Genomic DNA, 13,749 nt, shown 5'->3' with positions numbered 1-13,749 from the left:
GTGGTTGTTGTTTGGTTTTTTGTTGCTGTTTTTTCTTTCTATTTGTTTAAATATTAGACTCCTCAGAGCCTTTCATTGAAACTCTTGAGACAGAGCCCTGATCTCACAGATTCAGTTTCTGGGTAGGGGCTATTCCTGTATATATTAATAACGTATGAAGCAATATCAATATTGAATTTTTCTGTTTACAGTAGATTTAAAGTTCTATAAAACTTACAGAGTGGTATTATCATTAATCTTTATTACCCAACTCCAAACAAGCCCTTGCAGTATGTATTACAGTGAACATGCTCACTAAGCATGCACTGTTAAACTACAGTGTTATAGTCTTGCTTGGAATGGCTTGAGATAAAGCTGATCAGACTTCCCTGCACAGCTCAGACAATTAAATACACAAAAATTACCATTTTTTAACTGCTTTATTTGTGTATATATAGTATCAGAGACTGTACTCAATGTACTTTTTCTTCTCTCTTTTATTCCCTCAAATGAAGAAAGGAGACAGAGGAAGAAAGCCATGTGGGTAGAGAGGAAAGTAGTGTTCATGGTTTATAGGGTGACAGGAAAGAAGGCAATACATTTAAAACATGTAAAACAGTATGAAAGCAACCTGGAAGAAGGCTTTAAGGTCTGAACTACGGATGTCCCTTGACACTCAGCTGGTTTCACTGCAGTGCCAGGGATCAGTGACACCTATCAGCTCCAGATCTGTCAACTCTTCCCCCTATTCTGTCACGTTTAGTGAGACCACTCAAGTGTCCAAGGTCTTGCAGAACCAGATCCAAGCAGTAAAATGTGATGTAGAAGAAAGGTGTCATGAAGGGCACACCCTAGCAGGGCCAGTCTTGACTTAAGTCATATTTTCACTTTCTTCAGTATACGAGTTAAAACAATAATTATATCTCTTCTAGCTGCACCTGACATATTTTCCCCAGCCTTCCACTCAACACCTGGATTCAGAAAAGGACGCAGCTCTAAGCCTGTATTATGACACTGCTCATAACAGCTGCATATAAAATAATAAACCACTTTTCTGTTTTTCAGACTCAATTTTATTCACTTTCTGTAGTCAGAGATAAAAATAATTATTTATCTGAAAACAGATGGATCTAAAGGTGTGTTGGGAAGCAACTGTCAGGCCGACTCTTCATCTCCCCAATGAGCCATGTGTTACTGTAATACTTGTAAAGAATAGCAGCAGAACCATAAGACATTCAGTCATAGTTTTCAAGTGTTTTATTTTGAAAAATTAGTGTTACATATGTTCGTTTTCATTCAGCAAAATGACACTTGTTTAAACATTGTAACATTCCATAAATATTGATATTTAATTATTTTACAGAATCAGAAAAGAAAGAGGTATTTTTAGACAAAGCCTTTGTTATGAGAGATATAACAGACGTAGCAGCATGTTTATAGCTTTTGGGCTTTTTATTCCAAAAGAAACAAAACATAACCCTAAATTTAAATCAGCATTATAGGTTTGGGATTCTGCAGTCTGGGAAATCCATAGAAATTCTACTTCCCTAAGCAAGGACTGAAAAAAAGGGGGAAAATATCAGGTGAAATTCTAGCATCAGGATCTTTTATTTCAACTTACAGAACATTTCACTCAGTTTATTCTTTTTTCTGTTGCAAGAATATTTCACGGAACTTCCATGGCATTTCTGAAAGATAGAAGATGTTCCCAAATGCTACTCTAGTTTTTACTAAAATAAATATATTTGGCTTTAGCCACTGAAGCCATTAACTTTTTAAACAAAATCTATTTATGTATGCATGTTAAGAAGAAACATTTATAGTTCATCGTTTTTAATTTACAAAATTCATGTTTGCACATTTCACAAAATAATAAATTGCTTGCTTTTAATTTAAATTTGACTTCTTTAAGAAGCCTGTACTTTTTTTTCCATAAAAGAGTTCAAACAATATCATCATGCACAATCTTTCCTCTGCTTAGCAGTCTCTGAACAAAGCTGAATTCCCAATTAATTTTATTAAGCTTACGTGCCTAACAGTTTCACATTATATTCTCTAAAGAAAATAGAGTTGACTGGGCTGCATTTTGGTGCATCACAAGATTGAAATCATTGTAATCAGGAAGAAACATGACTGCAGCACAGCAGGCACAGAGAAATTATATTTCATTTCATTTACTGTGTCAGACATGGTTACAAAATGGAAAATCTATTCTTCCTTACGAGAAAAAAAAAAAAAAGAGAAAAAATTTATGTCAAGAGGTTGAAAAGGTTTCAGTGTTGCACTTTTTGTTGCAGAAAAACTAGTCTAACAGAGCATTCCTGACCAGCTGTAGTCAGTACACCAACATTTTTAGGGCTTGCATCAAGAAGCTGCTTATGTTTCCCCGTTAGCTTCTAATGCAGCCTGAGAAAAAAAAACCCTGAAAGACCACATCCCAAACCTATATTCCATATGCAGGAATACATAAAAAGTTATTTTAAAGCTAGTAAAACAGAATTACTCTCAAAGTTGATGCAATACTTACCTTGAAAGCAGCTCCAAAATTAGCCTAAAAACACATTGTTAAGATTGACTAGAACATTACTTTGAGTGCACAAATCAAACCTTTTCCCATTTAATGCTAACAAAACAGAGCTCCTTATTCAATTCTGCAACTCAGTTTCCACTGAATAATAAGAATTTTGACAAACAAAATGGGGACTTAATTTTTACTTTGTGTGTGGAGCACATGTGAAAAATCGTATGCTGCTATTTAATTAAACTTAGTACTTCAATGTACACTTTTTTCCAGAGAAATAAATTATACTCATAATAAATATACTGCTGATAACATTTTAGCTTTCTAAAACAAATATTATTCTTTTCAGTTTCTTTGCTTTCGTTCTCATAGTTTCAAAATAACATTTTTATCATCTGAACTTTATTTTTCATTTATGTTTACTCCACTTTCCTAAATACCTTTAACCAAACAAATTTCTACTGCATCATAAACAGCCAGAATGAAAGCAGGAAAGTGGCTTTTAATTCTAGTCACACAGATCACTTTCTCACAAATACCCACCTGGAAACATACACACAGGTCACTAGTGAACAGGACACCACTACTACTTATAGATAAAGATGTATGTATACACGTATCATTGCATATTGCCAAGAGCGGACATTTAGACTATCCTTATCAGAAGATCTCAGCTGGTTTTGGGCATAGAAAGAGGGCACTAAATACAAACTCAGAGTAGGAAATATGCATTATAAAAGCATGTGCATGTACACAAATGTAAGCAAATATACATATATTCATATAGAAACATCTGTGGGTATGTGATAAGCCACATTGCCACAGTTTAGTATCTGTCTTATGTTCAGTGATCAAGAACAAATGTTTTTGTCGTCATAAAATATCCAGTGTCACCTGGTGAGTAAAGGCTCAAGAGTCTACTGTTGGTACGTAAGACCAATCAGGTCCACTCATTTCAATGCAGGAGCGTAGGAAGGAGATGATCCACTCTGCAGCTGACAGAAGGCCCCTCAGTAGTTCCCCCCCGCCATGTCTACCCAAGTTGCATGTTAAAATTTAACACAGTTGTATTGAACAACAAATGTTCTAAACAGTAGTTTAATAAGACAGGCAAAGGTTGAACAAACACCTAATAAACAGTAAGCATTCTAGAAAAAGCAGTCACTCCAGAATTAAAAAAAAAAAAAAAAAATCCAAATCAAATTAAACCCAAAATCAAATCTAATTTACGCATACCTGTAGTTTGTAATAATCCTCTCACAAAAGTTAGTGTTGATGCTTTATTGTATACTTACTATAAAGTTAGAACCAAAATAGTGTCCAAAACTGAATCGTATTAAGGTTTCACACCCGTGCTTGAAACCTCATTTCTAAAGAAAAGTAAGTGGGAAAAGAACAGGCTGAAGAAATCTGATTTAGTGACACCATTCATTATTAAGGAGAAAAGAAACGTGAAGTAAATGTGAGAAAGTAATGGGCATTTCAGAAAGTCAAATGATTCTTTTCTTTTTGTTTTTGTTTTTATTTTTGTTTTATTTTTCATAGGGATTCATGATTCAGGCTTCTTTCTTTCTTGCATAGAATTTTGATTTATGGTTTAAAACCAGCACCTCACTGGCTGGAACAATCCCAGTGTTTGTAGAAAAGGAATCAAGGAATTCTTCTGTCTGAATAGGAGAGAACCATCATTGTAAAAAAAATCCCTGCTTTAGTTTCCCGACAGTTCTCCAGATAACTTTGCAATCCTGAATTATTTACATCTTGACAAAGGCTGTGATATAATTCCAGAAATTTTACAAGAGGTTGTCTCCAAGATTTTCCACTTCAGTCAACAAGACATATGATATTCCCTGAGCATAAAAGCTTTCCTGCCAAAAAATAAAATATGTTTCTACCTACTGCCAACCCACCTGACTCTACCTCAGTAAATTCCTTGCCAAGTCCATCAGCCTTTCCACCTTAAGCCTGAAATCCATTCACTCTTGCTCAACTCAATATGCATTTCCTTACGCAGCAAATCATAAAACACCATTTGATGGACCTAAATTACACTTAAGTGGTATCTATAAAAAGTGGGACAGAGGGACTGAATTATATGAACATTGATCTTGTCATGTGATATATGGACTGCAAATTCAGAGAACAAGACTCATTTGGTCTGAATATATTTCCTCTGACTGCTAGTGATCTATGCAGAAGAAAGCCATTTGCCTAAATGTGTCAATACATGAGAAGAAGGAATGGTCCCCCACAGAACGCAAAGAAACACAGCCAGCAGCTGCCAAACAGCCACTTTGAGCTATGGCCTCTAATACTAAATTAAAAGACCACAGCTCCTCAAAAGGCACATTAGGAAATTTAGAGCTAAAGATCACCATTATACTTGTTTAGTGTATCCTAAGAACCTAGAATTAAAGGAACATTGGTTTGACTATGATTAGTAAAGATAGAGCAAGAAATAAGTTTTTCCCTCCAGCTCTTTCCCATCTGCTAAGATTATAATCTCTAAACAGGCAAAACAGATTCAAAACACATTTTGCTTTTCTTTTCATGGCTGTTTAGCTCAGAATCATGGGAACACTCAGTAGACTGGTACTACTGTAGCGAGCCAGAGCAGCTAAATACAAATGGTGGAAAAATAAACTTAGAAGAGTAAAATCCTAGTATATCCAGCTATTTATATTTAAAAACCTAGTTATGGACACAGAAAAAGTTGCAGAATCAACTGGATTACTTAGTCTGGCTTGTAACCTTATCTCCTGGTTGTACGTGTTGACACAGGTGGAAATACTGGCACTAGGAGGACTGGAAGGCAGAAAAGGCAAAAGGATAACACAAGCAAAAAAGAAGGGCAAAAAGAACTTTGAAAGGCAAAAGGCACAGAAAAGAGAGAGAATTTAATAAAGGTAGAAAGGAAAAAGACCTAACCTAGATACAGCCCCCACTACATTAATGTAAGTATGTAGTTAAGGAGTCTCAGTTGAATAGTAAGCTCTCTACACAGCCAGTCAAAGGTAGCAGTGGTATAACTATAGTTGAAGTCTGATGCTCTGAATCCTCCTTCCTGAACAGAGTCACCTCTCTTCAGTGACTGCACCTAGAACTTCAGGACACTTGCACTACCTGAAGATGATGACATAAATAACTTCTTGCATATATAACTCTGTGGTTCAAACAGTTTGAAAAGAAACAAACAACAATCTCAAAAAGCAAAGCTGACATTTTACTTTAGGAAGTTTCAAAACAGTCTGAATTTACCAATGACTTCACACCAGAGCTGTCCATTTGGCTAGCGTGCAAAAAACATACTAGCAGTTTAAAATTTACTCTTAGTAGAGTGAAGCCATTCTGCTTTATCTTCAAGTCACTGGAGCAATCACTAGGGTTTTTTTTCCAAATTCAGACATCATTTTGTTTCTAAAAGGTAACATTGCAGTACAATTAGGTCCTTATGATGCTAATTTGTCAGAGAGAACATTTTAGATCATTTTCCAGCTATGGTAATCCAGCCAGCCAAATAATTCATGCGCAATAGCTTATGAGTTGTAATTCATCTGGGTACATAAGTGCATACACAGTCCATACACATTTTGTATTATATAATATTTGCAATACTCCTACTTATGTTACAGGTAATTATAACTTTATTTTTCTTTCATGTCCTCTGTGGATATGAACACTTTGTGGCTGATATTCTGAACACTGAATCAATCTCTTTATCATAGTAATGACAGATGAAAAGAAATTACCTATTTTTACAATATGATTATTATTTTTTGGTTTTTATTGCTTTCTAAGCTCCCTGATATAATGTGTTTTCCTCATTTCTTAAATTCCAATGTTCCAGTCTTCCATTTCCTGTGTAAAATAGCTGTAAGTGGATTAAAAGGCAAGCATTAAAGATACAGTACATACTGCATAATCAGATGATGAGATGTTAGCAAAATACAGGGCCGAAGCTCCTAGGTGCAGTTTAACTCCTCGTAATCATATTAATATTTGATCCTTTACAGATGTACTTGAACAAAATATTTAAAGGAAAACTGTGGAAGCCCTTAAGAAATTTTGTTGCTTGGAAAAAACTGCATTTTTCACACAAGTTTTCTTCATTAAGTCTGAAGGAAAATAATATGCAAACAGATAATTTTCAGCTCTCCTCTATATACATTTTGATCCCGTATTTCAGTGTTGTCCAAAACCAAATATGAGTCTTCAAATAATATGTGAATATTCAGATACTCACATTTTAAAAACACAGCATAAATAAATATGGAATAAGCTATTCTTCTACATTAACTTCCCTTGAATAACTAATCCAAAGAGAACTGGAGCAGAAACTTTATAATACTTTCAAAATACATAACAAAGTAAGTTATAATATCTAGATACTTCCAAATATTTTAAAATTCTTATTGTGTATGTTGACACACTTTTATCTATACTAGCACTCATTTGCAATCCATGTTAATGTACTGCCATCCATTCTACTAAATTTGAAGAAATCTTAAAGGCTATACAGACCTGAAAAATATTTTAAGTTTTATTATAGTTAAAAGTGATGCCCCATAGTGTCAGGAAAGTGTAACATTAGATAGGTTCTCCTGTGCACACATATTATGACTGTGAATAATTTTTTCTCCCAGATAGACTCTGCTATATTCAATGCATATTTTGCTCATTAAATGACTTTCCAGTACTTTCTTTTTCCTAAATTGCTTAATATAAGGCCCTATTTATTGCATATTTTTGAGACCTACATTGAAAGCACAATTAGTTGCTTCTTGCAGGATTTTAGAGTGATTATCTGTACAGCACAGGAGTGTTTGAAAATACTTTTTTTGTTTCTCTACACCTGTTCAATGAGGTTAGGATTTAGGGAACTTCCATCTAGGCAAAAATGAGGTATCAACATAAAAGACTTCTTCCAACATTGGGTAATGAACATAAGGTGCCTAATATCTGATTTTTCTCAGTACTTTAGCCTTCAGAGATGTGTTCAACATGGCTTTGTCTGAGCAGAGCATTCCTGAGGTCACAGGACCTATTTTAGATTATTAGGCCAGTCTCCTGGGGCATATCAGCTAGCTGGAGTCTAGAAATTGCAGCTGAGCATATGCAAACTAGGATTTTGCCACTTGGTCAAATCTGGATGGAATTTTACTAAGACAGCAAAAGATTCCTCTCTAGCAGAGACATCTCTCAACATCCCATAATGTCTATTATCCTGTTCCAAATCTGTCAGGTTTTAGAGCTTTAAAAGGATTTATGATCCTAGCCTATTTCTTGAATTTAAATGAGCTGAACCGATATAAATTCAGTCAATCTGAATAAATTAGTAGTCTCTAATACTTTAGATTGCCTGCTGCCAGGCCCACCAGTAACTTTCTATTTTCCTATGGTAATTCTATACTACCACAAGAATAGTAACACTATTTACATGCAAACCGTATTTGCCCACCTCATTCCCACTTGTCTCCTTGTCTGTTTTCTTAGAAGTGAAATTGCCTGGTTTAGGTACTCAGAGTACTTGCTCATTTTGTTGTTTGCATAGGTAGAGCACACTAAGTCACACTAAGTTATTCACTGTTAGCCTATACATTGCATTCACTGTAGCTGGCATACAAACCATTGAACAACAAATTGTATAATAGCAGAATATGTCTGTAGTAATTACTTATTAATTAACAGACTGGAAAAAAGGGGGGAAAAGGGCAAAAAGTGATGTCAAAAGCACTGATAATCTGAAGTCTTCTTAAAAGCTCCAATAAATATGTAGCAGTTCACCTTATGCGTACAGAGCTGTGTAAATTGCTTATTTATAGATCTTCATTTCTAACTAAAATGAAGGATCTGAAATTAAATCTAAACACATAAATACATAGTTTCTCAGCTTTATAAACTAACCAGGAAACTGCAAGATAATGAACTCTGAACTTCTGAAACTATTTAATTGCTTAAACTATAATTAAGAATATGGTAAGAAATGAGGACATACATTTCTTCTACTTGTATAATTAGTGAAATGAAACAATAGAATTACTTCATGGGAAGTTTTTGGTATGTAGTGGCAATATTTAGGTTCTGTTTGGCTACATCTAGTATGTGTCTGTTATTCTTGACCCTGAAAACTCAATAAACTACCCTTCATATACAGAATGGTAGACAGGGTAGTGAAAGACTGCTTCTCATGGCAGCTTTTATGTTGCCTTTTAAAGGAACAAATGTTTCTGAAAGAATATTGAATACGTCATAATATAAACATACACCTACTTCTGGTAAATTATCTTCTTCTGCAGTGTACCAATGACATATATGTGGACTATGAAAGCCAAATTATCTGCCAACAAATAGAACTGTAAACTCTGTGAGATTAAACGCAGCCCCATACTGATCACATTGAACTAGGGCTCACTCTAAAACAGCAAAGCCAAGAAAAAAGTACATGATTTGGTGAAATTAGTCATCAACACGTAGATCAGTCAGTAAAATGGAGACTTCCTTGGCCAAAATCAACAGCAGTAGCAATGTGAGGGAAAATAAATAATTTCAAGTCAAGTTGTACCAACAAATACAGCCAAGTGGTGGAAAACTGTAACAGGTTAAGACTCCAATTCCTCCACCATACTTAGGCTTCTAAATCACAACACTGAAGCAACAGTGTTGCTGTAGCCTTCAGTCTAATGAGTAGCTGAATATCGTTTCTACAAGCCAGTTAAGAAATTGTTATTTGGGCTCTTCCTTTTTTTACTACTCATTGTTTGTGGGGATCACCATGCCTGTTTTTTTAGTTAGTGCTAGGTGACCAAAGTTTGATGGGGTCAGCTAATTACATCTAGTCAGACCCCTCACTTAAGAAAACGTATAGAGGGCCTACACAGAGAAAATGTCACCCTGTAAAAGAGGAGAACTGTTTTGAATTTAATTCTGCATAGCTACTTCACTGGCACATGACTTCATTTGACACTTCAGTATACGGAACAACCACATCAACTTTACTTCAATCAAGTATCACATTCATATAGAGGCAAAGACGTGTCACCTTCTCGTGATGTCTCATGGCAAACTGCACACACTTCAAACAATGTATATCAACAAATAGATGGTTTAGTTTCACAGTGTACATTACAGGAAAAATCTTCCCTGACAGACTATTTGTCAGTGCGTCGGATGCAGCACTGTAACACCAGACCATCTGGAGATTCCAGTGAAAAAAAGCACTCAGGGTGAAATTCCTTCTTTGGCTACTGCTCAGTGAAAAGAGACAGAATAATGGGACTTCTCTGTGGTTTGTCATAACATCAGAAACCAGGGATTGACTGTGCTACTTTTATTTGTATTGATTTGAAAAAAAAGATTGAATATGCCGTAGAGATAAAAGCAGAGGATCAGAAATTAAGACTGAGTCATGACAAAACACTGCTAAGATTTACTCCTCCATTTTCACAAGAGGAAGAATGTGTATTCCGTATACATGCATTTTCAGTCTTCAAATGCCACAGCACAAAACTCAGCACACTACTCATATTCAAACAGCAATTTTCAACAGATTTCTTGATGAAGCCATGCAGACTACTGAATTATTTTGACTCATTTGCTCCTAATGACCCACAGTCACTAATGAATTATGAAGTCCCAATGCTCAGAAGATAAAACTCACTTATGTGTTCATTGCTTTAATTTGCCAGGTGAAGTTTTAACGGCAGTGTTGTCTTACAACAAAACAAAATTTTTGTAATTAGTGTGTAATATGTTACATGTTACTTTAGACCAGTCTGTCTAATACACACAAACAGAAGAATCTTCAGTTCTATAGTGATTCTAAATTGCTGCAAAATAACATTTAATAATATTGTTGGGGTAAGAAGTTATTTGGACTATATATAGTTATATAAATTATACCTGGGTGAATACCCTGAATAAAATATCAGAAAGAATTTAAAATATTCAGATATTGTTTGATTACAGTTAACAGTGTCCTGGGGGTGGAGGGGAGCGGGGGGAGAATCTGTATTGGACAATGTATTTGTGAAGAAATTAAACAACAATCCCACAGTAGTCATGCTATACTTAGTATAGTAACAAAACACTAATCCACTTAGGTTTGCTCACATTTGCTGTTAGATACATTATAACTGATGAATACCAAATGCTGTGCGTTTGTCTGATTAACAGCAGAAGAAGCCAAACTTAGAGCTTTTTAAGAACAGATGGTGCTTCTTTCCTGTTCTTACTGGTCAAAAATTCAGAGAAAATAGGGATAAAGACGGATGTAGATAGTGAAGAGAAGCACCAAAAGAGAAAAAAAAGTTTGGCAGATCCCATAGGCAGCTATAGAAACAAATTATGCCCATTTTCCGCTGTGGGTGTACAAGTTTGAGGATTCACAGATGGTTTGGAATTAAGCTCCTCATCAGAGCTGAAACTCTTTCCAAGACAGTCTGAAAAGGGGGTGCAGAGTGACTCCAAAATATTTCTTTCCCTACTTTTGATACTTGATAGTTTCCCATCTTTACACCCTTTTTCTCCAAATTAACAAAACACAAAGTAAGGTTGGAAGTTTATTGGGGTACCAGGAAAAAGTGGAAGGTGCCAGGTTTTGCCCAGATCAGACAACTAAGAGTTGTTTTCACTGTGGGTTTCCTAAAGCCTAAGGGGACTTGAGTTCTCATATCCTCCCACCTACTCCTTATAAATAAAAGCATGACTCACTTTTAAAAATTTGGTAGCAAGTGAGTCATTCTTTTGCACGAGCAGCTTGAGACACCTCAAAATGGTGGTCTTCTTTCCTCTATCAAGAGGATAGGAACATTTCAAAATTCTAGGAAATACAACCAGATGCAAAGGAAGTTGCTCAGCTTTCTGAGAATCAGTCATAAAGATAACGAAAACCCTATCAACTGTGCTGCGAAAGTGTTCAGTTAGTAATTAAGTAATTAGGTGGTAGAATACAGTGTCAGAAACAGACTCACTGCTGTTGAGAATGTATTGTCCATCTTTGTTCCAAAGCACAAAAAAGCCAGTTTGGATCCTTTTATTTTCAGCTAAGTACTGAGTGTAGCCCTTTCTTCAAAATCCACAAACCTCTTGACACATCTTTTATATCTGAAGATGCCCTACTTGCCATCCAATTGCACCAGACTGTCTGCTAGGACTTGCATTAGTCTGTTATCTTAGTTAAAAGAAACAAAAAAAGTCAAGCAGTTCACCCTCCTAGCACATCTTCCTGTTGATTAATGTTATGAAAGAAGTGAGAAACTTGTTTTCGCCTCTGTCAGACTCACCAGTGGACCAAAATCCCCTTGTGCACTGACTTACTGCATGATTTTCCTTCTCTGTGGTGACTCACTTGAAATTTCATCAATACAACTCAGCTCAGCTCAGTCAATCTATCAGTGAACACCAACTGTAACAGCCTTGCAGAGTCCCTGTTCGCTTCTGTCATGGAGTTCATCGGGGCTCTCAAGAATGGGAAAGGCAAAGGTGCACAATATGCCCCACTTACAACAGACAAATGCCCCATGTCTGGGGCATGTCTCAGATGGAGACATTTAGACTTTCTGTAAAGAATTCAAAAACTGTGGTATAACTCTGTTTTTCACCACAGAATATAGGCCAATACATTTCAACTTGTTCTGTTTAGAAAAGTGATGGGGATTTCATAATAAGAGAAAAACAAGACTGCTATGAAGAATATTTTGAAAGGCTTAAAATGCTTCCAAAGCTAAGACAGCCGCAAGGAAGATTTCTCTGTGGTCTGCTAGGTTTCCAGTGGAACTCTCCTGGGGTACATACTAAAATACCTCCTGTTTTATAGATCTGACCCAGTCATTTTAGCAGCATGTAAATGTTTTGACATGCCAGACACTGTAAAAAGGACTGTTAATTGGAATCTTAATAATGTCTGTAGGTTAAATTACCAATAAATAAATAATGCCTAATAGTTCCATAAATAAACATGTGAAAACATGAAAAATATAAACCAGCACGAAACTAAAGTTTAGAATGCAAAATAGCAGACAGATTCTGTCTGCACATGTTGCTATTTCCACAAACCTTTACTTCACTGAAATCACCTTGGACATGCAACAAGACAGAAATCTTTCTCCTTCATTGTTCTTAATGAACTGCTGAGAAAAAAAAAAAAAAAATAGCAGAGAGGAGAGTTAAACTGAGGTTTTCATTTCTGAAATGAAACTATTACATTAACAATTATTCCCTCCCTATACATGCCATCATATATTTCAGAACTCTTAATAATTTTATGAAGCAATGAAGCAGTTATTTACCTATTGAACTTGTCAGCAAAATGCTGGGTTTGAATCTTCATTCCTGTCTGTTTACAAATACTGTCTCATACAGTCCATCTTTTCTCACATATTTCCAAACCGATTTACATTGAACTTCAGGTTTTTCATGATGACAAAACATGTTTAACACTTATATTTATGGTTTAAATACAGCATTCTCTACAAAACACTAAAGAAAATGCAGAAGATAGAACTAAAATCTCAAAACTGGAGACTGTACTTTCCACTCTTCATTTCAAATAGCTCTTTGGATCTATTACGCCTGTAAATACCTAGAAGGTACTAAAACATCTCAGTCATAAATAAAAGCAGTGAGCATATAATGCCCTACACAAGACATGACACATATCTTAAATACTAATTCAATCAGCATCACATAAAAGTTCTGTGAAAACTGAATTACCTTCCATCTCACAGTTGGAGATAACATCCTGTCATGTCTAATCACTGAGAAAAAAAACATGGATGCCACAGGCCAGTTCACATTTAGTTAATTATGCTTGACTATATAATAAGAACTGTCAAGCAGTAAATATTTTTTACAACACCAATCTCTTCTTGTATTTTAAGAGTAATCTTTGGACTTCATGCATCTTCAGAAGGGTTGAACATATTACCTAGTAGGTCTGCAGATAGCCCATATTTTTCAACATATTTCCTGTTTTGATTTTTCCCCATTCTTTGAAACTACATCTCAAGTGACAGAATACATCTGTAGCTAGGCTGTTTAAAAACCTGAATTTCTGAAAATCCCCAGAAGGTGCATAAAACAAATGAGCTATAAAAGTAACAGCTCAAATTATTGTTACTACTGCTTCTTACTTGTTTATATTCATGGCAATATGAAATGCTAGAACAATAAACTGCAATTTTCCTACTTACAGTAAAGTCATTGTAGCAAGTAGAAAGACTGTCGTCAGTGGGACTTACTTCAGGCTTTAA

The 13,749-nt window shown here is 35.4% G+C and overlaps 1 protein-coding gene across 1 annotated transcript in view; it reads right to left on the bottom strand.

The window, feature by feature from the left end:
- The window catches only part of NALF1 (NALCN channel auxiliary factor 1), a gene marked incomplete at its 3' end in the record, with an annotated part of 459,358 nt that overhangs the window by 301,026 nt on the left and 144,583 nt on the right, over nt 1-13,749 (bottom strand). The gene's annotated exons all lie outside the window — the stretch shown is intronic.

This window comes from Streptopelia decaocto (assembly GCF_964273445.1).
Source record: "Streptopelia decaocto genome assembly, chromosome: 1".
In the NCBI taxonomy this organism is placed as follows: domain Eukaryota; kingdom Metazoa; phylum Chordata; class Aves; order Columbiformes; family Columbidae; genus Streptopelia; species Streptopelia decaocto.
The sequence above is the reverse complement of the archived record's forward strand: the minus strand, read 5'-3'. Positions and strand labels throughout refer to the sequence as shown.